Below are 24,646 nucleotides of genomic sequence, written 5' to 3' on the forward strand. Positions count from 1 at the left end.
TCCTTCTCTGGCCTTTTTCTAAGTCAGAGGGGCCTCTCGTCTAATTCTGCACAAAAGCACTATGTGAGCTTTCAGAAAGCCTTGCTTTGCCCCCACCGCTGGGTCTCCAAGATTCCAAGACTTCTCTCTCAATATGGAACAATTCTTGGAGACTAAAGAGCAAATCCAAAATTGTTACAAATTGGTGACTGTCAGCTAGGGCAATTTTGCTCCTAGGGGACATTTGGCAATGTCCGCAGACACTTTCGATTGTTCTGACTTGGGGTTCACACTGACATTTAGTGGGTAGGGGTCAGGTTTGCTGCTAAACCTCCCGTAATACACAGGACCAGGACAGTGGCCCATGACAAAGAATGATCTGGCCCAAGATGTCAGTGCCAACGTTGAGAAGCTCTGCATTCCATTCATCCTTGCTACAGTGTCTGAGGCCAGGAAAGTTTTACTTATGATAGTTTACAGTGACCAGTCTGTTCAGGCACCCACACCTTAACTTACTGATCCAATAATTATTTACTGAATGCCTGCCTATAGCTCTCTACTAGGCATGTGAACGAATGAAAGGAAAACTCAGAAAATTCAGAAAAACTTATACAGTAGTTGGAAATGAAATGCAGAACAGATGGTACCTTGTGGGGTGGGGTGGGGAACAGAAGGTATGCAAGCACATAACTGAATACAGTGTTTTTGTCATTTCTGATGAGATGGGCGAGAATGTGGATGGATAGGGCCTCCTGGGATAAGTCTAAAGTCCTTTTTTTTCCTAAAGAAGGTAATGGACATAAAATTGAGAGAGAAGGATTGGAGACAATTTAGTTGAGCATGCTCTCTGGAACACTGTAGAGTTTTCCCCATAGAAAAAGATTATAAATAGTAGTTCAGTTCCAGGTCAGCCCAGAAAAGCTTATATAACCATAATCCAGCTGAGGAAATAAAACGGGAAGAACCTTGGAGTATGAGAGGCCTGAGCTCCAGGACTCAGAAGAAAGAAGGACAAAGAGATTACCTGTCCCCCTCTTCCCTCCCCCAACCTGATGCCGACTTTCCTAAGGATAAAAATAATCCTAGAAAACTCTTAATTAGTTCTTTTTTTTTTAATTTAAAAGTAATATACATAAAAAATTCAAACTGTACGCCCCAAAATTGCAAATACGAAATCCTATCTCAGACCCAGGGCCTCAGGCTCCTTTTCCAGAGGCAGCTCATGTTAGTTTTTTTTTTACATTTCTTCCAGAAACACTCTCTGCACATACTCATACAAACAAAGACATGCACACATGCATGCATAAACTTTCAAATTTATATACAGAAATGGGAACACACTCCTCAGTCTGTTTTGTACTTATTTCTTCACCATAAATCTACCTTGTTTCTTTAGTCACTGCAGACTAGTCCATCATATGGATGTACTATTTGTATCAATGCTCCTAGGAATATCTTGAAAAAGCAGTGTCTCTGTCCCCTCTAACAACCCAGTGCCCCAAACCCCAAGCTGTCCCTGTCTTCAGGGCAGAGCTGTCCCAATCCTTCACTGGTGCCACTCAATCTCCTTTGCACAGCGTCCACCCTCCAAAAGGCACAGGCTTTGTCCCTCCGCCCAAAGCACTTCCTTTCTTCCAGCGTCTGGCCTCCCGGACCTTATTTTGAAGAAGGCAATCAGAGCCACATGAATGATTATATGAATTACTGACAAGTCTTTAACTTTCGCACTGAGGAAAGGAGATGATTGTCAACTAAGTTGAACCCAATTATTGCAATTCCAGAGAGAACAACAAAATTTAAAAAAACAAAACCAGGCAGAATAGAAGCCGTCAAGAGCACACACTTTTGAGGGTTACCGTATTGACTATTGACTCGTGTGAGAAAATCAAGCAGAGATAGCTCCCTCTAACCGACGCTATTTTGGGCGGTTTCTTCTTTTCTTCTAGCTACAAGTCCACCTGTTCTTCCAAGGTTCTGAGATTTTTTACAATAGTCATATTCAGTAGGTGGACTGGAAGGGGCGGGACAGCTGTCCATAGGTATGGGTCATTCATAAATGGGTACTTGTGACGGGGAAACCTACCATTCTGAGACTTGTCACCAGTAAATTGAGAAAGAGCAGAAAAGAACATTTTATTTAACTAAACTCTCCATTACGCCTCTTATGAAATCCTATGCCACATAAAAATACCAGTATCTCTTAATCAGATGTACAAAAAATTGTCTGAGTAGCTAGCTACCGGTATCTTGTTGTTACATTATACACAGAAATAAGTGTTCTCCTTTCACCAGGGGCAGGATGGATGCAGACTCACTTCTGAAGTTATATTCTGTTTGGAGAGAGCTCCAAAGTAAATGTTGAGGTAACAGGGTAACATGGAGCTCTAGGCACGATTTATATTAATGGGGTACTTTTGCTCTCCTTATGAAACTTGACCGATTTTTCCAAGAGGACTTAAACTTGTGATTTGATTCTATGAAATTCTGCTTCTTTTAAAGTCTCTTTATTTTTTATTTATTTATTTTTTGTTTGTTTAAGTTTCCTATTGCAAGCTCTGGCTCATGAACAATGAGCCAATGCTCTGCCTAGACACCTATAGGGAAATTATCCACAGTTTGTCTCGAGGTTACTACGTACTAGATATCATATTCTAGAGATTTCTATCCAATGATATTCCCCAATGACATTACTATAGGACTTAGACTCCAAGTAGCAATCTGTCCCTCATTAGCCTGAGGAGCCAGGAAGGAGCTTTTGTTGGACCTATGTGAGCTGAGCGGACACGTGGGTATAGTGCACAATCTTGCATCCAGCAAAGGCCTGCAGCTTCAGTGCTGACTGTGCATCAGCGGAAGAGTTATGCTGGATAAGCTTTGGTAACAGGATTCGGGAGCGATGGAGCAAAGGATGCAGGTGAAGAGAGAAACACAGTATTCCTGAATATTTTGTTCATCCCTCCCAACGGCACAAGCTCCCAGCTCGGACCTGAAAACTCAAAGATAAAACAGACAAAGGTCCCTCTCCTGAAAGAGATGACAGACAAATGGGGAAGATGAATGAGTAAACAATCAGATAGGAATGGGAGTGAGATGAAAAGTTCAAGATGAAGGTCTGCACTAGGGTAGAAACAAGGGATGAGAGAAACCGGAAGGATGTGGAGTCACATCAACACAGCTGATGACTGCATGCTGGGGGCAATGGAAGGACTCGAAGAGGACTGAGGTTTCTGACTTTAGTGCCTAGGTGTGTGGTGATGACACTAAATACGATGGGGAATGAAGCAGAAGAAGAGGAATGGATAATGAATCCAGTTTGGGATGATAGAATATTGCGGTTGATCATAAACTTCAACTTAACCCTTTAAAATGTATATTAACTTTAAGTTAGTCCCGTAAAATATTAATAAATCTTTTCTTCACAAGGGTTCTGAATGAAAGCTTAACAATCTCAAGACAAAAGGAGAGTTTCATCAAATATAGAAAGGATGGACTAAGTGCACGCCAGCAGTGGGTGTTAGCAGAGCCAGTGCACAGAGCAAACGGTGGTCGTCGTTACTAGTAAATAAGAAACATGAAAGAGTTCACTGTTAGCCCTTGAGTTCAAGGGCAGGGATAGGCCTAACTATAAACTGTGTGTCCTCGGTTAAATCAAAGCCAAGTCAGTAACAGTACATTAAAACCATACCTCAAGAGTCATAATTTCGACTGCCTAAGTTAAAAACAAAATTCTGTCCTTTAAGTGTCCATGTAAATATCCTTCGCTAGTGTAAACACAGAATCACTCGAGAAAGAGGATGCACAAAATGACTTCCAGGTGGCGTGTGGTTCAAGGCACAGACTGCAGGCAGCCAGAGAGACAGGGTTCAGATCCCAGCTTTGCAGCCTTAAGACCTTAAGCAAGTAGCATCACCTCTCTGAGGTCTCATTTGCTAAAATGTCACTGCTCCTTGTGGTGACATACTGATCACCCCCAGGAAGGCATGACCAAGTATAAATATGAATCTTTCTTATGGGCACAGCCCCTAAGACAGTGTCACCAATAAAAATATAATGCGAGCTACATATTAATTTTAACTTTTCTAGTAGCTATTTTTAAAAGAAAAATTTTAGAAATCGAGTGCCAGTAATTTATCAGTGTACTTTAACTTAACATACCCAAATTATTATATTTCAACATGTGATCAACATAAAATTGTCAACAAGACAGTTTGTGTATTTAAAGAGGTACAATTTACATTCACAGCACACCTCCACACAAACACTAAATTTTATTGGCGATACTTAGCGTAGTTGAAAAGTAGATTCACGTATCTACGTTGTCCCAAACACAGTACAAGTTTTTCAGTAACTAAATCAAGTGTTGATTTTAAAATAAATAAAATTAAATGTTCGATTCTTCCATCGCACGGTCATATTTCAAGTCTTCAGTAGCCATACGTGACCAGATCAGGCGAAGTCCTGAGACTCACTTGGAGCCTGGCTACACCCTTGCTCAGACACCCACGGGAGGACTTGGCCATCCACAGGATGCGCGATTGAGCTGAGACTTGAGTTGTGTGGAACCAGTGTTTAAGCACTAAGAAAAAAGAGATTCGAGCAAGGAAGCATGGAATCAGACCAGGCAGAGCCCGCAAACGTGGGTCTATAACAGTGGAGGCAATCCATTATCACTCCCTTGGCTTCCCGCCACCAACCATAAACCCACCTGTAACTAAAGACATACTTCTGCTTTCCCTCCTGGCACAATGAAAGAAACATTCCTGCACCCCATCCAAGGCCAACCCTCCACTCGTGCTGTCCAGTCCATTCCCACCATCCTCTCTCCCCCATCACCTGTCTCTCCTCCCGCACTGGATCAGCTCCACCGATGTGATTCAAATATGCTTCAATAGTTCCCGCAAGAGAAAACAAAAACACCTAAAAATGATCAATATAACACAAATCTTTTTGACTTCAAATGGATCTCCCCCTTCAGTCCCTTCTTTGCTGCCCTTTACCGCAAAACTTCTTGAATAAGTTACCGCTGCTCGCGATTTCCAACTCACACCCTCCCTCTCCAGCCTGACCTTCCTCCCCACCGATCCACCGAAACTGCTCATTCCACAGCATCTCCCTTGATGGGGCCAAATTTAATAAGCATTTCAGCGTCCTCCCTTTATTTGACCCCTCAGCAGCATTTGCCAGTTGATCTCTGTCCTATTTAAAAATGCTTCCCGCTCTTGGTTTCTGTTTCCTAATTTATTTTAATTCTCTTCCATCTCACTAGACCCGTCTTGGTGTGTTCCTCCTTCTCTCCAGACTTCTAAAGGTGGGAGAGCTTAAGCCTGGGTCCCTGTCTCTCTTCCCAGCTCTACACTCTCCCCCTAGGTGGCCGCAGCCGATGGCAGTTTTGTAAATGCCATCTAGGTGTCGATGGCTCTCTCAAATGTATACCTCCTTCCCTGCTCTCTCTTCTGAGTTTTATGCTGTAGAGAGAACAGCTTAATGGTGGCCTCTGCTTGGATAGCTCTATCTATGTCCAACCAAAAGGAATTCCTACCTCCCTCTCATTCCTTCCTTCGTCTTTCCTCATCTAAGTTAAATGGCCACACCATTCACCCATTTCTAGAACCACAATTCTAAGAGACATCTTTGTTCTCCCTGTTCCCTTGTTCTCAATATTTCATTCTTCAGCATGAAGCTAACTACCTCCAAAATAAAACTCGAAACTCTTTTCTCCATCGCTGTTGCCACCAGCCTAGTCCAAACTACCACGTCTTACCTGTCCCCCCATAACTGTTCCCTGTGTTCGTTCTTGGCCCCACGCAAATCATTTTTTCCACACATCAGCCTAAGTAATCTTTTAGAAAACGCAAATCAAATTGTGTCACATTGCTCTTTTAAAACTTTCAATAGCTTCCGTTGTAGTTACAGTAAAACCCTGACTCTTTATCCTCCTACATCCCTTTGCTCACTCTAACCTCTCTCTTTGCCTGCAGGATACCAAACTTGTTCCTACTGTAAAATTTCTACACCGGATACCCCTTCTGCATTGAGCCTAAACAGATAGCCTCTGCTTAGAGATGGACCAAGTAAATACTAACGAAAAAGACAAAACCTTCTTTGCAAATGGTTCTGAGCTTCCTCCAACACAGACAAGCATATGTGATCCAGGCCCCAAGTTCTATATTACAGGTCTTGCCTAGAATAATGTAACTGGAAAATGTTCAAAGCAGGCAAGACTCTATACCCATTAGAGATCTGTAACGATTTCATCAGTCATCTCTGTTATGTGACTAGTCACAGCCTTGCCTTCCACATTTGAAACACAGAAATAGGAACCTGCATCATCACCCCAATTAATCATGGAAAATAAGTCCTACTTGGGCTTTGAAAAAAGACAGCGGAATTCTAAGCAAGTAATTCCTTTCAACTTCATATCTAAGACATTCATAATTTCCTCAACCTTTCCTTTCCCATAAGAAAAAATTAATTCTCTGGTATTTCAGCTTAAAAATTAGCTAAGCAAAATTTCAGTGGGAAGATGTTGCTTCAGCATGGCAAAGACACTATAATTCTCAACCCCATCCAAGCAGCTGGGAGATTTTAAATTCCTCACCAATGAGATACAAAAACAGAAATCTTTCATGCATCTTTAAACAGCAAAACTGATATTTCAGAATCGACTGTTTACTCTTGTCCTGCCATGAACTATAACGTGTGGGACCAAAACTTTACCAACAAATAAGTTTATAAATGCAAAAAAAACATTTTGCCAATTGAACCTACTAACAGACAAAGCAGAATCAGAAGTAAAAAGAGATCAAAGAAAGATTTTCCTCTAGACTAACAAAGATACGGGGTGGGAATCAGTAGATCACCATGCAGTAGGGACTATCGACCCCTGTGCTTTGTGACAGTGCCCTAGAAAAATGTGTAGCCCTCCTAGAGGAGGCTCCTTAGCTTGCCTAGGGAGGCTGGACCCCAAACACCAGGATTTCCAGCCTGAGAAAGATTCCAGAAGCCAGAATCACCTGCGATGACACAAGTAAGCAAATAGACAGTGACCAGGAAGAACTTGAAATGACTTCCTCTCCACCCAACCCTCCCTCATGCTGTCATCCTTTACGTTCTTATATGCATCCCTTAAAAAGGCAAAGGAAGCTTTGTACTGACCGAGCCAATTATTTCTAGGGGTCAAATTTAAGCTAAAATAAATAAAGAATAAAATATTTCTTACGAAAATTATTTCATTACTAACAGCATGTTCTTTGTACTGGCAATATATTACAGTAAATGCTTTGTGAAAACAGCTACATTTTCTAAAACACTCTGATTTCTAAAAATTGTATTGCTGATTAAAGATTTGTCATTCACATCTATTAAACAGAGTTTAATAAAACGATTTTATTTGTCAATATAAATGCATGTGCTATTTCTCTGTATGCCTTTTCTAGTCACGGAAATTTTGTCAAAAGGACAAAAGTTAAAAACTGTAACCTCAGCAGTCACTAACTTTGGGGACTTATCCCCTGGTACAAGTGTTCATGCATATGCATATTTTTATCACATACTCAGACAGATGCCCTTGCATTGATTTGAATACTTGCATAAATATTAATGTGTACAAATGCTTGCATGCAGAAAACCCATTTATGAAATATCCAATTGCATAAATTAAGAACATTAGATTCTAACTATATTAACACTTCATAAAATACATGCACAAGTTTGCATGACCAAGGCAAAAAAAAAAGACAATCCACTGCCAGATTCTCCTGTTGTGTTTGCCATTCTGTAGTGATGAACTCAGGATTTACACAAACTCTTTGAAGACTTTAAATTACTCATAGTTTGCTGCTTACATACATCTCTCCCGGTCTGAAAACAAATTAAGTTCTTCTCTTAGAGTAATTTTAAAAATTGTGACCTATAACCCCAAAAGGAAGTATCAAATTTTTAAGTCACCAAATGGCCTCAGAAACTAGCTTTTTCGCAAAGAATATGCCTCAAAAGTAATTTTCATATAACATCCTCCTCAAAATTTACCTGTATACCATTCCATTATATGTCTGATTCATTCTCAGGAGTGGAAGGTTAACGTAAACTTTAAAAACTACAAAAAAAGAGCCTCACAGTTTAGTAAAAACACAAGACAACTGGCAATTGGCAGTTGGCGCCTGTCTTCCACCCCGCTCCAGTTTTCAAAAGGGGACAGGCTAAAGTCTTATCTCAGGGAGACAGTGTTTAGAAAATAATTTCCTCGTGACCATCTGCAGCTTCTCAGTTCAGTGTATAGCCAGCTGGGTACACTATAAGTTTCACTTTCTTTATTTTTATACTTTTTGTGACAGTACAGATAAACTGAAAAATATTTTTTGATTAACTTTGGAAAAAAATAAAGTCTGCATGTTACACTTGAACTTTTTGTACCTTATTTATCAAGTTATTGCAAAGTCTCACTGCTCACTTTAGATCACACATTAGTCTCATCTGTGGCTGCACCAGACTTAAGAGACAGGTCCACAGTCAAAACAAAGGAGACAGAAACAGAGTTCTCAACCCAAAGTATGACTTTCTACCTTAGAAAGTGCCTGCTTCTCCCTGAAACTCAAATTCAGCTTGTATGAGAACATGGCAAGCATTTTAGAGGCCAAAAGGACACACCACGCATTTGGAACTGTTTCTGCCTGACCCAGAAGAACAAACTTTCGATGAAAGGGTATATGACAGAGACTGACCATGGCCACCAATACCTACTTTTCGTCTTCCTCCTTGGCGCACCAGCGGAATAAATTCTGGCCTGTGGGATATGAACGGATGTGATCTATACAACTTGCAGACTTAGCCTCTAGAATCTCTCATGACCCACCATGGTTCCTCTCTCTGTTTCACTGCAGGCCAGATGTAGCTCATCTAGTGGAGAATTCTGACACCCAGGGGAATAGCAGAGACAACAGATCAGCCTGGATCACTGAATGACTGCATGGAGCAGAGCCTCTAAACCCCCATCTCTGCTTCCAACCTGCACTGGCCTGTGATGCGAGAAAAAAATAAACCTTTATTGTGCTCAGACCTAAGGATGGTTTTATCTCCAGTTAATTTATTCTGACTCATTTAAGGAGCAACCATAGCGCATACAACATACTTAATCTTTCCTTAACAAAAAAAAGTCTTTAAGACATTGCAATATATCTCTGCTAGGATCCAAACAGGAGGAGAGGAGATCGAGGAGTGTGGCAAGATGGGCCAGTGAAAATGAATCTGGAAATAAATTCACATGCTGTGCAACAGTGAAGCAAAGTGCCACACAATTTTATTTATTTATTAAAACATTTATTGGACGCTAATTCATGCCAGGCATTATGTCTGGTGCTGAGGTTAAAAATGTGACAGGCTACATTTTCTGAGAGCAAGGACCCACAGTCTAGCTGGCTTGGGAGAAAGAAAATTAAATCAATCCTTCGACACTGTGGGTAAGCACTATAAAAGTCACCCTGAGGAAGCTTCTACAATCTCCTCTCAGATGAAGATTTTGTATTATACACACATGGGTATCTAGAACAAAGATCACAAAATAAATTCATTTCTAGATGAAAAATAACAGAAATTTTAACCCGCCAAGACTGTGCTAACTATGACAAATGGCTACTGTGAGCCTACAAGTCATACTAATATCAACAGACACTGTAGATGACTATCAGCATCTCTTTAGCAAAGTCGTTGAGCACTGCATGGAAGAACACAGATAACAGAACTGGGGGCGCACCAGGTGAGTAGGCCCACCTGGTGATATGCCTTAAAATATCGATATCATCCGGAAATTACCATGGACACTAACAGATCTCCTTCAGATTAAAGACTGACTCTGGAATTTGTGCTTTTAATGAAGCAGGAGAAGAATTTAAAAGTTAGTTTCTACCCTTTTAAATTAAAATACAGACTTCCAACAGACATAGAGGCTCTCCTCCATCCTCCATCCATCTTCTCCATCCTGTTTATAAGGTGGCATTTAAAAGCCCCTGATGTTTATAACAACACTTGTAAGGAAGCAAAACATCATTAGGGATTTGTCCATAACCCTTAGGGTCCTGAGCCTCAACTGGGAAACAATTCATTCACAAACTTATAATAACATATATTGTGCCAAGATGTATTAATGAGAATAATTTTTTTCACCTGAATACGTGAGAATCATTAAGTCAGTATGCTTATTCTCATTAAAAGGACCCACTTTTATTCTCATCATGTGAAAAATATTATAATAGAGATAGGCTCCCAAGAAAATGTTTTATTTGACAAAGACGTGTTATACAAAACTATGAGGGACGGTAATCAAAAAATGTTACTTTTGAGGGAATCTAAATAAATTAAATAAACTGTTATAAATGGTAATAAATTTGAAGGTTGGAAATGCTGTTATTTCTTACAAATACAAATGAAAGGACTGTTTAAAACATCTTCGTGCCAAGATCTTGTCTCAATTTCCAGTTTATTCCATTATAAGAAAACTCAGTTTTTGAGCACCACACCAAGCGCTTTAATTACATTATATAAAAGCTAATGTTTAATTCATGTAATAATCCTGCAAGTATTTTTTGTATTTCCATTTTTCAGATGTGTAAACTTAGGGGCAACGAAGTAAATGAAACAGACACCATTTATTATTCTATTTCCTAGAGTAACAGAGGTAATAAAAGGAGATGCTGGCATTTGAACTGAGGTCTTGCGTGTCTCTGAAATCAACTCTTAAGGCCCAAATGTCTGCTGAGAAAAGAACCTGGGAAACGGTGGGTAGTCTTGGTAAAACTGGTTTAGGCAGTATCCAAGCTCAAGTCTTCTCATTACTCTGGCCCATGTCTTTTCTGTCCTGAATCACATAATTAACTATGTCTGTTTCTCACTTCACTTTACAGTTAGATCTGGTTTATGAGCAAGAATTAAGTGAGAGATTAAATCTGACTGACAGCTTCTTCTCTAGTCTACAAACACACCAAAAAACAGAAAGCCAGCTGCCTCTCCCTTGGCACATTCCCACTAAATCCAAATAAATAATGCAGTGTTTTCTGTGTTTTAATTTTCTTTAGGATTACTGTTCATTATGGTTCCATTTCTGCCTGTTCCAATTACTGCCCAGTGTGTCCTTCAAAATGATCTTACAATCCAACATTGTTCAAGAGACTTGAGTGTCCTCTCGCCTTATGAATAAGGTTAGGTTGACTCTTTCTCAGGTTCATAAACATTGGCTCAAACTCACATACTCTTTAAAAGAACAAAACCATAGGGAAGACGAAAACTAGACCTTTCAAAAAAAAAGGAAAAAACATATCACTTTTTGCCTGGTATCAATCTCCATTTCAAAACAGATTATTTTGGAACCCTCTGGAAGAATTACCACCGCTTGGCTTCCGACGTGTGATCTAGAGGGATTTAAAGGGCATCTGCCAAGTACGGGGCAGCCCAGCTTTCTCTTCCTCTACATCGTGCCCACACGTCTCCCTGACTCCCTGCCAAACCACACTACTTGCCTCGTGTTTCCCAACTATTTTAATAAAATTGTAAAAGGTCGAAAAGAAAAGTCGATTCTCTCCTGTACCTATCCCCAGAGAGAAGGCTCGATTTCATATTTTCATTTAACGGTGCCTTTCTTCTACATCACGCAAAGGGCTTTTCCATCATGCTTTCATTGATCCTCTCGACTTAAAACGAGCCTCAAACAGTATCATTCCTGAGATGTAGGAGAAAAGGAACATAACGATGCGATATAATTCTCTGCTGAAATAGGTCACTTTAAGAGTTGAAAGAGCCTTAAGACTTATCATATAATCCACATATGGCAGGAAGTTATTTCTTGTTTCTTACCCTCATATCTTGCGACAATTCAAAACTAACTTCCTTTGCTTTTAACTAGGATCAAGTCCTCAATTCCTTACACATACATAACTAAGTCATTCAAAACTATGCGACTACTGGGATTTTGTTCCTTTGCATTCTGACTTAAGGAGTCAAAGGTGAATGAGCTCAAACAGACACCCGCAGCAGCTGCCAAAAATGAATAATTCCAGACGGTATCCTAAGGATGCCAGGGACCCCAGGTCGACTCTGGGACCGTCACTGTACAGTGATCACCTCGCGCTACAGTGGTCTGCGTTGAGCAACGTCTATGATCTCTGGCCTGTTTAATGGGCAAGAGGCAGTCGAGTTTCTGAGTCAAGGTTAGTTGCGCTCTGGTTTGTCATCTAACTTCTGGAAATGCTGTCAATAAGGTAAAACAAAGGTTTGGCTTAACCTTTATCATAACATAACAAAAAGTCCATCAGAACGTGCCCCACACACAGTTCAGTTAACCAAGATTTTTCTCTCTGTATTCGTATGGAGCTAATGCGATGCTAAAGGCATACATATTTGTGTAGGTTTACACTCTCAGACCTGCCAACCTGATATTGTGTTTGAGACTAGCCATCCAGGCTTGTGTCACAGTTGGGCGTGAACACACCACTGCCCTATTTACATACTGTACGGATACCTGTGCTCAGTGTTTGTCATTCGATTTGAAATCCATGCGATAAAACTACGTAAGTTCTTTTTTCCTAATTGGCATAGCTAAAATACAGAGATACAAAACTCATGATTTTTTCCCTTTTGTTCTCCAAAAGCAGACCCCCTACACATACTAGTACTCCAATCATCCCAGGCCCAACAGCCAGAAATAAGGGGCCTCAAGAGCCCATAGTGACAATTACAGTGAAATTCAACCCATATAAATGTGGAGTTGACAATGGGACAAGATAAACCACTCCCAACATTTAGACAAACAATGACCCTACACTCTAGTGTCCTTCCCTTACTAAAAAGCTCTTTTAGTTACTGCCCAAAATCCTCAGGGTAAAATTAATATTTGCAGTTCCTCAAGCACACCATGCAATTTCATTCTTGATTCCTTGTATGTATGTATGTATGTATGTATATATGTACGTACGTAGGTATGTATGTCTATATTTTTTCTGCATAAACATTTTTTTCCTCTAGTTTTTAAAGAAGAGTTATTTCTCCCTTCCACTCCCATTCCACTCTACTTCCTCAAAGTCACACACACACACACACACACACACACACATACATATATATACACATACATATATATATATGTATAGGTGTATGTGTGTATATATATACATATATATATATATTTCCCCTCCGTGGGAAGTTCTTTGACACCCACCATTCATCATCACCTCTTTCTTCCTCACTTGCTTCTATACTTACTGATGCATTCTTAGCGAATGCATGAGAAACTCATCTTATGTCACCCTCTTCTGTAAACCATCAGTGACTATCACCAAACCACAGCTAGGGCTAGGAGCCTGGCTCTGTCCTACTCAAACCTCGACTCTCTCCTAGCACACCTACCAGGCTGGGCCGTGTGTCCTGGGCCGAGAGAGAAGTGTACTTAGATTTCTGTTAAGAAATTTGAAACTTCTAAATTTGGTCCTAAGATCACCACGTGACCTCCAAAATGCCAAGTTAAGGATAAATTAACTTCTGCACCAACAAAAAGAAGCTCATATCTGTGACATTTCCTCTATGACACAAGGGATCTAGATATAACATAAGAAATATGCCCCCAGGACATGGTTCCATAGTGTAGCGGTTAGCACGTCTGCTTTACACGCAGAAGGTCCTGGGTTCGCGCCCCAGTGGAGCCATGGTCCATGGTCTTCGGCCATGTCACCCTGAACAAGCCCGATGTCTGATCTCAGAAGCTAAGCAGGGTCGGGCTTGGTTAGTGCTTGGATGGGAGACCACCTAGGAAGACCAGGTGCTGTAGGCATAAATAATAACAAAAAGAATAAGAAGGAGAAAAAGAAAAGAAATATGAACCCAAAATTTTGGTGTAGACGGAAAATCCTGTATGTTAAAGTCAGAAAACAATGTTCTGTTCTTCACTGGCGTGTGCATTTAGGCAAATCCCTTATCCTCGCTGAGCTTGTTTCACTTGTGATGTGTAAATAACGCCAACGATTTCTAGAGGCTGCTGAGAAAAACAAATGAATAACTAATGTGAAAGACTATGTCCGGCGCTGAGTGAGGCCTTCGTGAATGTCTGTTCCCATCCCCATCCTCTGTTCAGGGTGTCACCTCAGTACATACAGGGGTGAACAGCGACAGGGACTGACACACTAACGCTAGAGTCCTAAAAGGCTAAATGAGGGTAAGTCCTACAGACCATGTGCTTTAATGGTGCAAGAAGCCAATGAAGTTTTCGCCAAAGTCCATACATTGTTTCCATATATAGAAATTGGATTTTTATATTATCACTTTACTATGAAAATCTGTGTTTTTAAGATGCTGTGGCCTTTGTGTTGACAGTACCTAGTCAGGGGGATGAGTTATACACACAAGGCCTTCAAAGATTGCCAAAATACTCTATTTCTTAAGCTCAGTGGTAAGTACATGGGTGAAAAATCTTGTTACTATTTTTTAAACTGCACATAAGGTCCTAGAGACTGTTTATATATTTCATAATTTAAAATAGAGTATAGTCTTAATATTGGGAGACTGAACCCAGGGACCCCAGGCGTGGAAATCCCATGGCATTTACTAAGGATAACACGTGAACATTTTGTCCACTTGAACTGATGCATTTTCTGTGAGCCGTTGATAATATTTTAGAGGATTTACAGTTTAGTACTTAGGAGACCTTTCTGAATGCACCTTGAGAGTGTATTTCTGAGTGATTGCAAATTTCAACAATGCCCACCAATCTGATTCCAAGAGTCGTGCCTCCAAAAAGAAAGTTAAGCCAGATCAGAGGACAAAAGACCTCAGTTCTCGCCCCCAATTCTTTGACTGACAGTGTCATAGAGCTACAAGCTAACTTCCACCGTATTCAGAAAATAGACTTAAGATCACCCTCGTATGGGATGATTGCAAAACATAGGCTATTTTATGAAGACAGGCTAAAAGATGACAAGCTGATACTGCTCCCCTCTTATGCTTTCTCGCAGGACATTTTTCACCCCCACTTTTTAGTAGTACTTATGGCAACGAGTTAAAAAATGATAATTTAATTATTTCTCTTTTCATGATATTTTAATAATCACAGTGATAATTGAAAGAGCCTTCTTAAAAAGTAAACACAGCACTGATCAGTTCTATAGTACTAAGTAGCTGTGTCGTGCTTTGCCATTGACGAGTCACAGGCATAGACATTTGTACTGAGAAATCACACACACACACTCACAAACACACACACATACGCAGTGTCAGGAGACAGAAAGGTAATAACGTGGGAAGCATATGGATAGGAGGGCTGTCTCATAAGCAGACTGAGTACATGCTTCAGACATAGGCCAGCCAGGTAAAGGGCCCCTAAAATAGAAAAAGAGTTCAGTGAACTTACCCAGAAGCCAGCAACCAGAAAAATCTAACAAATTACTCGTTATTTTCAGGTTATCTGTGTGTTTTATGCGTTAGAGTTTAGCATCATTGTTGTTGATTTTTAAATTTATTTCATTTAAGGAGAAGTATGATAATCTTTGTAGAATTTAGGATTTTCAAAGGTTTAAATCTAACCTTAATAGCAGAAATAGTAATAGAATAGAGGCTGGAAGCAATGTAAATAATTTCAGTCATTTGTTCTGCCTCTTGCTAAGTGTTTCACAATTTTTTTGAACGATAACATAAAGCCTATGATCAGAATGCAATATGCTAATCAGTTTACTCTAAATAACCCAGTGGTGTGGTTTATTTCATAATGTAAGTGACATTAAGTTAATTTCTTTAATACAAAAAAAAAGTTTTTTCTCCTTAAATAAATAAAGTAAATAATGACCTAACCTTCCCAGTACTTAGTCATTTAACAGGTCAAATGCCTCATCTGGCAAAATATAAATGTGAAATAAAGTTATGAAAATGTTTACCATAGATGCCCGGGGGTGAGCTGGAAAATGTTTTGGAGAAAATGAGGGAAGTAAATGGTTAACTGCCCGCACACTCACTCATGCTGGAGGACACAAAAAGGTTCACAGCAGTTGTTAAATTCATTTAGAGAAACTCACTTTATTTTTCCAACAGCGCTCTCACCAGCTAATCTGTATTACAACCTGCAGGAGTCTTAATATTCTCAGCAGGATCAAGATTTGGGCCACACTGATTCAGCTATTTAATCTTGCAAGAGAACAATATTTGGCAGGAAAAGACCCCACAGCACTGAGGGGGCGTCCCAGAGGTTCGTTGTCAGCACAGACTGGGCCAAGAACACCCAAGGTGGAAACCAAGCCGCACTAAGTGATGTTTACCATTTCCTTTCAGAAGCTCTCCACTCAAAACATCCCCACACTGTGTGTGTATGCAAAACATACACATCACATGCGCAGAGGTGGCTCTTGCAGATACACGTATGTTTTTTAAAAGGCAAAATATTTTCCCAATATTCTGGACTGTGTTACGAAAACATTTTAGTTCCAAAGAATCACTACAGAGGTTGAGGAAAAGAGATGAAGAAAATGGCCATAATTTTATTTTCAAAACCTTTCAATGTCTTAAACACCGAAAACCACAAGACAGAACATATGTATGAATTACTAAATGTATGCAGATATTTATATTGATCTTTTTAACCATCCTGAAATTAATAAATTCGATGATCGATACTCTTCCATTAATGAACGTTTTTTTCCGTATTAATTCCATTTGATTAATTTGGATATTTTCTGGAAACCCACATACTGTCGGGTAGAGAGTACATAAAGAGACAAGTGAACTTAAAAACAAAACTGATAGCACTGATTATCAAGAAAATGGTTCAGTAAAATGCTTCAAAAACTATTTTTAAATAGCAACGGCGAGGGTTCGATTCCTCTACCTTCCGATCCTGGTTAGTTGCGCCTCTGATAATAACACAGAGTTTCCCTCTGTCAAGCAGGTAACACTGTGCAGCAGTGACCTGCTCGCCTGGTGGAGGGTCAACTGCAAGCTCTCTGAGGTCAGGGGTCATATCTATTTCATTCCTCATTATATCCCACAGCACCCCTCCAGCAAAGTACCTGGCCCATAATTAACACTTTAAAATGTTTGTTAAGTCATTAATTGTTTTCAAAAGTGGTTTCCTATAGATAATTTTTTTAGATTTATAGATACCAAAAATATGCACATTTGAAAATGCAATAGGACTCTTTCAACAATCTCGCCTCGATCTACATTTCAGTAATGATGTCTCTCTCTGCACTCTAATAAGTAGCTGAGGGGCATTCTCAACCTTATCAGCTTCCCTCCTCCCTTCCTTTGCTCATTTCAATGCCATCTTCCTCCCCACAGACACCTTTACATCACACTGGGGTTCACTTCCATAAAAGCCTTTCCTGGCCACTTCATGTGTGCAAGCATGAGCATAAATGCACGCGAAAAGTGGTTGCCCATTTTTTCTGCAATCCACAGGGCCTGATGCAATGTGATGTCCATCACAAACTTTTAATGAACAAACACACATGCCTGTGTAAGGTAACTGCGAAGGCTACGTCTACTTCTACCTTATTCTTTACAGTCAAAGCACCGAGTCCTGGAGGATTCGAACATGAACACGAAATGCTGCTTGCCCTTGCAGGCCTCGTGCTAATTACACAATGAAAGTAAGTATTCAAATCACTTCATTTTGGAGAAATCAATTCTATCAAAAGAAACAACTACTACGAAAAACCAAAAGGTTTTTTTAAGTTTTTCTTTGATTTTTTCTAAATCTACACTCTGTGTCACAGTTTGCTAGACAAAGGCAAATTTGGACACGTGTAGTTTTCAGAATGCAATGATACAAAATCTTAATTCAAACAAATTGAAGGTTGATTTTGTTATGGTGAATATAACCACAAAAGGAAAAATCAATCAGAAATATGAACAAACCAACAAAAAATAGATCACGACTTCTTGCTTCTTGTCCTGGCAACCAAGTCTTCAGGTACTTTACAAAAGCAATAGGTCCTTCAAACATAAATTTAGAGCTATGCTTTTATAAGCAGCATTGCGTATAATTCTGCACAGAGGGAAAAAAAGCTACAAATGAGCTCTGACCACAGTGGAAGAAAAGACAGCTGTAGTAGAAAGCAAGCAAAAACTAAAAGCAATATTCATGATACCGTTCTTCTAGGAATATCTGCATATACTTTTTAAGAATTTCTTGCTTCTAACTTTCAATCATGCAATTTCTTCAACTGTATGACTTGGCTTGGGTTACCAATGGGTTTTAATTAAATCTCTGTATGTCTCCTGTGATTCACGACCTCCTAATAAGTTAAAAGGACATTTGACTATTACACTTATTAACTGGAAAAATGACAGATTTTAAATCTACCTCCAAAAATCTACAGAAATTATAATGACGTGGCATAATTATTAATGACAGTCACATCTGGGGACTCCATAAATAAGATGTCTGGTTTCAGTATGTGCTCACTGTAGGTATGTCCCGAAAGGTATAACAAAATCTGGAAGAAAATTCAGATACTTTTTAAGTTTAAAATCAGTATAATACACTGGAAATTGAGAATTTTTAAGAGCTAGTCTTTATTAGACATTCCCTGTGCCATAGGACTATTTCTTCTCTATTGTCACATCTCTGCCCTCCGTTTTCTTTACATCTGTCCCTGCCAAGCTGCCAGCACAGGACATGTGAGTGATCTACATAACTCAACTCAAACCTGGAAAACTAAAAACATAATTACTACTACTATAAGTTATCTTCCTTTCTATAAATGACTATGGCTCAACACTCCAAATAAAAAGAGGCCAATTAAGAACTGGAAATAGGACCGAGAAGGAATTTTGGTTTTCGGTTAAGATGGTTCAGTTTGAAAATAGGAAAAAATTAAAAACTGAATGTGTAAGTTTTCCTGGAATATGGCAACAGGTGGTGTCATCTACCTCTGAGAAACTGGCTGATGACAGTCACTTACGGTTACAAAATGTATGTTACTTGTCTCCGAATTACTGTGACGTACGTAGGTCGTCCCTCACTCAGCCCTGTTATGAACTGAACTGCGTCCCCCCACAATTCCTATTTTGAAGCCCTCACCTCCACGTGACTGTATTTTGAGATGGCATCTTTAGGAAAATAATTAAGGTTAAATGAGGTCATCAGGATGGGACCCTGATCCTATTCCATTGGTGTCCTTGCAAGAAGAAGACGCTCCAGAGATCTCTCTCTCACGCGCACGCACCAAGGAAAGGCCACATGAGGACACAGCAAGGAAGCGGCCATCGCAAGCAGGGAGAGAGCTCTCCCCAGAAACCAGGCCTCTTGACTTGATCTGGGACTTGCAGACTCTAGAACTGGGAAGAAATAAATGGCTGTCGTTTAAGTCACATTGCCTAAGGTATTGTGGCAGCCCGAGCAGACTAACGCAAGCTCTATTTTCCTCAGGTACTTACGTACCTGAGAAAAAGAATCCCCCAGCTCTGACATTTTAAAACAGGGGTGGGTCCTTGCATTTCTAAGAAAATGAAATTCTCGGATGCTACATTAGAAAGCAAATGGTCCTGCTTTACTGAGAGAATACCACTGCAATCTTTGGATTGCAGAACCCACTGAACGTTTAAGTAAAAATCGGAGAAAGTGAAAAATGGGTGTTTATCAAGCAGCACAAAACAAATGACATATTCAAAGCCATTTTGAAAGCTAACCCCCTTGCAAAGGGAGGTTTCAAGAGAAGGAATACAGAAAATTAGTCAACAGTTCAAATGTTATTGCCTCATTCATTTACTCAGCAGACATTCACGGAGTATTCGCTATATGCCAAGCAGTATTCTAGGCATTGGCAATTCTCTACCCCACTGTGGTCCGTTTCCTAGGAAAATTGTATTTGCCTACACTTTGAGGTGGATAGAAAGACAGATTCTTCTGGAAAAGAAAAAAAAAAAAACAACTTAAGGAAACGGAAAAAATAACACCCTTAAAAGAATTCAGTCATTTACCAAACAGGTACTAATTAAGTAACTACTTTATGCTAGAGAACGATGGCATGGAGGAAGAAAGATCTGGGATTTTTAAGGAGAAAAAAAAAAAAGATATGATATCTACATAGGTCTTCAAAGAGATGTTTGATTAAAATAAATCTAGAAAGATTATAACTCCCTTTAATAATCTCCATTATAAGATAAAATTCACATTATGCTAGCAAGATTCTCTCCTGAAAGTATCAGTATGAGTGTGTTGATCAGGAGCCATCCCGAGTAAGCCATCTCAGAGCCGGCAGCCTTGGGCAGAGTGAGAAGCCATGGGAAGACTTGTTGGCACAAGAAGCCAATTCATCTGTTTATCAATTTTAGCTCTGTGCTGGGCCCTGGGGCTACAGAGAAAAATACAGAGCCCGAATCTTCATACAGTTCAGTCTAGGAGGAAGAAAACTTACAATATGGCTATAGAATCAGACTGCCAGGTTGGAGACAGAAGGGCAAGGGCCAGGAAGAGAAGGAAGCCTCTGAGCCGAGTATGGATATAGAGAAGGTGCAGATGGCCTTCCTGGCAGAAGGTTGGAGTGGGTGGGGTCCCAGGCCAAGGGAGACACCCAGGCTGGAGATCTCAGCTGGCACTAAAGCAGGGGCAGCCTCACATTCCATGCTAAAGGTTTCACATTTTAACCCAACGTCCACGGGGAGCCATTGACAGATTTTAAGGAAGAGAGTGACAGGATTAAATATCTGTTTTAAGAACCTTGCAAGAAATCACAAGAAGAGTTTGGGAGGGAGAAGAGGCAGTACTGTGGCAGGCAAGGATGGTCAAGACAGTCATTCCCACAACCCAAGCAAGGGATAGGAAGGGCCTAAATTAGAGACTTGGCAGGAAAGGGAAGGTACAAAGCACCATGATGCACATCCTTGGAGATACAAAAAAAAAATCGAAAAAGACATGGATGATCATCATCTTCACGAAGTTAGGGGGGTAAGACACATACCACGTGGAAGGCTCATTAAAACCAAAACGTGGAATGTGATGCGTGAAATGAGTGGTACAGATAACAGTGCCATCACACAAAGCAGGGTGGTGACACAGAGACCAGAGGCTGCTGTAGCTGGGGTCTGAGGGTGTGTCTGGGATCGGGGGTGAGGGTGTCAGTTGTAGATGGTGCGAAATTGTTCCACACGAGGAGAACAACTCATGAAGAAGCCCAGCACAGAGTAAGTTAGCCAGGGCTAGACTAAGAAATGGAAGAATAGTGTTGACGGGCGGTGAAAGATAAGGTGAAAATAATTTAGGAGCAGACTGTGGAGGGTCGTTGGAGTCAGAATTAAGGGGTTTAGGAAATTAGACTTCATTCTTCTTAAAGTGGAGGTCCAGGGAAAGGTTTTTTAGTGGGTCATAATGGGTCTTGATGAAAGAGATATTTTGAAAAGAGTCATCTGGTGATAGTGTTTAAGATACAAGGGAAGGAGCCAAAATGCCTACAAGGAGATAAGGCCAGTTTGGAGGCTCCTGTATCAACTCAGGCAGGATAAGAGCCGGAACACTGTCGGACTGAAAAGAAAGGAAGGGGGAAAAAAGAGATTTCACGAAGGACAGATCTTCAGAAACTGTTTGCTGGATCCTTAATCTCCGTTTCCAAGAAGTCACATGTGTTAATTCTTTTGTTATGGGGGCCTTTCCCGAACCACCCCGCTTCGGACAAAGCCATTTTATAATCACTACTCTTGTACTTGCCATGCACAAGTAATTACCGGTCTGGGTTGTATTTGTTTTTTTTAAGTGACTGTGGCTAAAAAATTGAGGATAAAAAGAAGAGATCAACCTTTGAAGCTCTGCCCTAGGTGGAAAAATAAAGCAAAACCAGGTGTAAGGGGAAACCACGGATTTGGAAATGAGAAAGGACCACGAGGTGATTTTCCGTACATTTTTCTCATGAAAGTATAAGTATTCCTTATAGAAATACTTTCCCTGAGGAGAGCTTGTTCACACACTCTAATTAGACCGGGGATGTCAAAGTGTTTCGAAACGGATAAAGCATTCATACATGTGTTAGGTATTATAAGGAAAATACATGTTAGTGCCCTATCGCTTTCTCTGACATATTTGATCTTTGCTTTAAAGATAATGCTACCGACCCACTGTTACTCAAGAACACGTCAGTCACTGGTGAGATAAGCTGGAGATAAAGCATGTCCATTAAAGTGACATATAAATTTGCTCTATGAAAATAATAGGCTTCAAGGGCTTGAATCTAAATCATTGACCTCATAACTAGTCATCTATGTTAATCAACCCAGTTATGAGTTAAAACAAAAGTACCGTCCCACGCTCTTTTCAAACTACTCCTGTGTACTAGACTTTACTACTCAGAATCAGAAGATTTCATATCAATTTTCATTAGTTATAAAACTCTTATGCTTCTTGTATAAGGAACAAAACTAACAAATACTCTAATGTCAACGCTGAATGACTTTCTAACTCTTACCTTTCTTCTCTTTAAAAAAAAAATCTTTTTTTATGTTTGCTGAATATTAAAAGAAAGAAAAATACTATGTCAGTTGTTCGGGTTCATATAAGACCTAATTGCCTCATATACTCTAATTTTGCCACCAGTTTACAATTAGCATGCATTTCTCATGCATGAGTTGACCCAATTACATAACAAATTTTGCCTTTGGGGATTTCTCTTGACTGCTTGTCTTCTGCCCACCATACAACTCAATTTCACACCGTCAGCACCCTGAACACAGCCACAGTCAGCCTCTGTCAGAATGATTTATTTAAATTACAAACAGAGACCAGATCCCTAGATAGCGTCCCTACCCTCATGATCACCCTTACACTCAACCTAACTTTGAATCAAATCTTTTAATAGTTCATAGATACTGCTATTCAATTATTAGGCCATGTTTACCTCCAATAATCTAATATTTTAAAGCTGACTCACAGAGTCTCTGGGAATGCAGTCAGCAGTATCTACTTGAGCTTATTAATGGGCATATAATTTATTTTGCATTCTAAGAAGTCAATGAGAAATTATGTAGCTGCATCAATAAAACTAAAAATAATTACATTTCAATATTAAATTACAGAAAGACTCTTTTTTCTATAATGTTTTTTTCTTTTTTTAAAAAAAAGGCTTTGATCTTAGCTTTTCTTGTCAAGCAAATAAGAGTTTCTTAGGAATGGGCATGTGAAATTGAAAATAGTAGTAAAGAAGGTATTTAGGAAACAGAATAGATAACTAAAATTGTAAATACTGACAGGGTAAGGGAAAGAATATAGAGCAGGTGAAAATACTTTCGTCTATGTTGTCAGTGATCTAAGAAAAGGGTGTTCCAAAGATTTCCACTGACGCTAACACACACGGGCACACGCGCACATATATGCAGAATGCATAATTCTTTCCCCTGCGAATAGAGGACAGGAACAAATCTTGACAAATCATATAATGATACACTTACTATTTCAGTCAGTCTGTATAATACAAGATTTGTCATCTGGGTTTTTCTTTTCCTTCCTCTTTATATAATATTTCTCCATCACCTGAAATAAATCAGAAAATATGCATCTAGATTTTATCTACAGCACAAAGATTGTAAAAGTCTCTCAGAGATGGACTTTACCATTTTATTTCACAATTTACCCACAGACTGTCTCAGCTAATTGAAAGTGCAGCTTATATTAGTGTATAAGCAGGCGGAATGAAACACATAAATAATCGTCTCAAGGATGGATGAGTGATTCTGCCTTGCTCTCCTGCTGCTGGTTCCCTGAATGCACTACTTATAAACTTGAAGTTGGCAACCACCTGAATAAGAAACAGCCTTTACAGGCTAGAGCTGTAAAGACAACGGGGGTGGGGGGAGGGGAGTGTTATTCTCTTTTTTAAACAAAACTTTATTAGTAACAGTTTTCAAATATGTTTACCAAAAAAAAAAAATTTTTTTTAAATGTCCAAAAGCACAGGGATTCCTCAATTCCTCTTAAAAAAGTTTTCCTAAAATGTCACTAAGTAAAAAAACATGGAGATGTACTAGGACATTTCTGCCATTTCTGAATTTATGTCCTAGAATTGGGTAGGGGGAGCAGACAATTAGACCTCTTCTGGAATTGCACGGAAAAAAAATTTTACTTGGAAATCAGTTCTGTTTCTTTCCAACCATTCAGTAAATTCTGAAATCCTGCCTCTTTTCTTATTCTTTCTGCAGCTCTACTAAGTGAGTAATATAGCAGAAGGACTTTAAATTGTGGCATTTGATGATAAATCTCCCAGGTTCAATATCGTCAAAAGAAGGAAGTCAAGACTAAACCCATTCTCACCCCTTCATTACATACAATTTCAAATTTAGAGCTGTATTTTACCCAACAGCTCAGTAACATATGCAGACGGAGTGAACGTTTCCAAGTGATTTCAAATCCTGGACAAATGAATACGGGAGTGTCTGAAAAAATTTCACAGAACTGACACAGACACAAGCAATCAAAAATGTCCATCCATCCAGAACGTATTACCCAAAACACCCAGGAATTGTCATTAAATCCACCGTTTTATATCTTTATATTTTCTTTAGTCCAAAGGGGAATAAAGGCAGCCTAGAAAGATCCAGATGATATTCAAAGATAAAAATCAAGTAAAAAAAAAAAAAATAAGAAAATGAAACAAATGAAAAAACAAAGGTTGCGAAGACCCTGACTTAGTTAATCCACCTACATCAATCTATATTAAACTCG

General features: G+C 39.6%; 1 protein-coding gene and 1 pseudogene across 1 annotated transcript in view; one reads left to right on the forward strand and one right to left on the reverse strand.

Moving 5' to 3' along the window:
* Nucleotides 1-24,646, reverse strand: part of NEBL (nebulette) — a 150,834-nt gene that overhangs the window by 125,248 nt on the left and 940 nt on the right. The window contains exon 3 of the mRNA XM_025043398.1: nucleotides 23,377-23,458. The gene's annotated coding sequence lies outside the window, so the exon portion shown is untranslated. The remainder of the gene's footprint in view (nucleotides 1-23,376; nucleotides 23,459-24,646) is intronic.
* On the forward strand, nucleotides 13,674-13,789 carry LOC112475709 (annotated as a pseudogene).

Source organism: Pteropus alecto, unplaced genomic scaffold, assembly GCF_000325575.1.
Source record: "Pteropus alecto unplaced genomic scaffold, ASM32557v1 scaffold11, whole genome shotgun sequence".
NCBI lineage: Eukaryota > Metazoa > Chordata > Mammalia > Chiroptera > Pteropodidae > Pteropus > Pteropus alecto.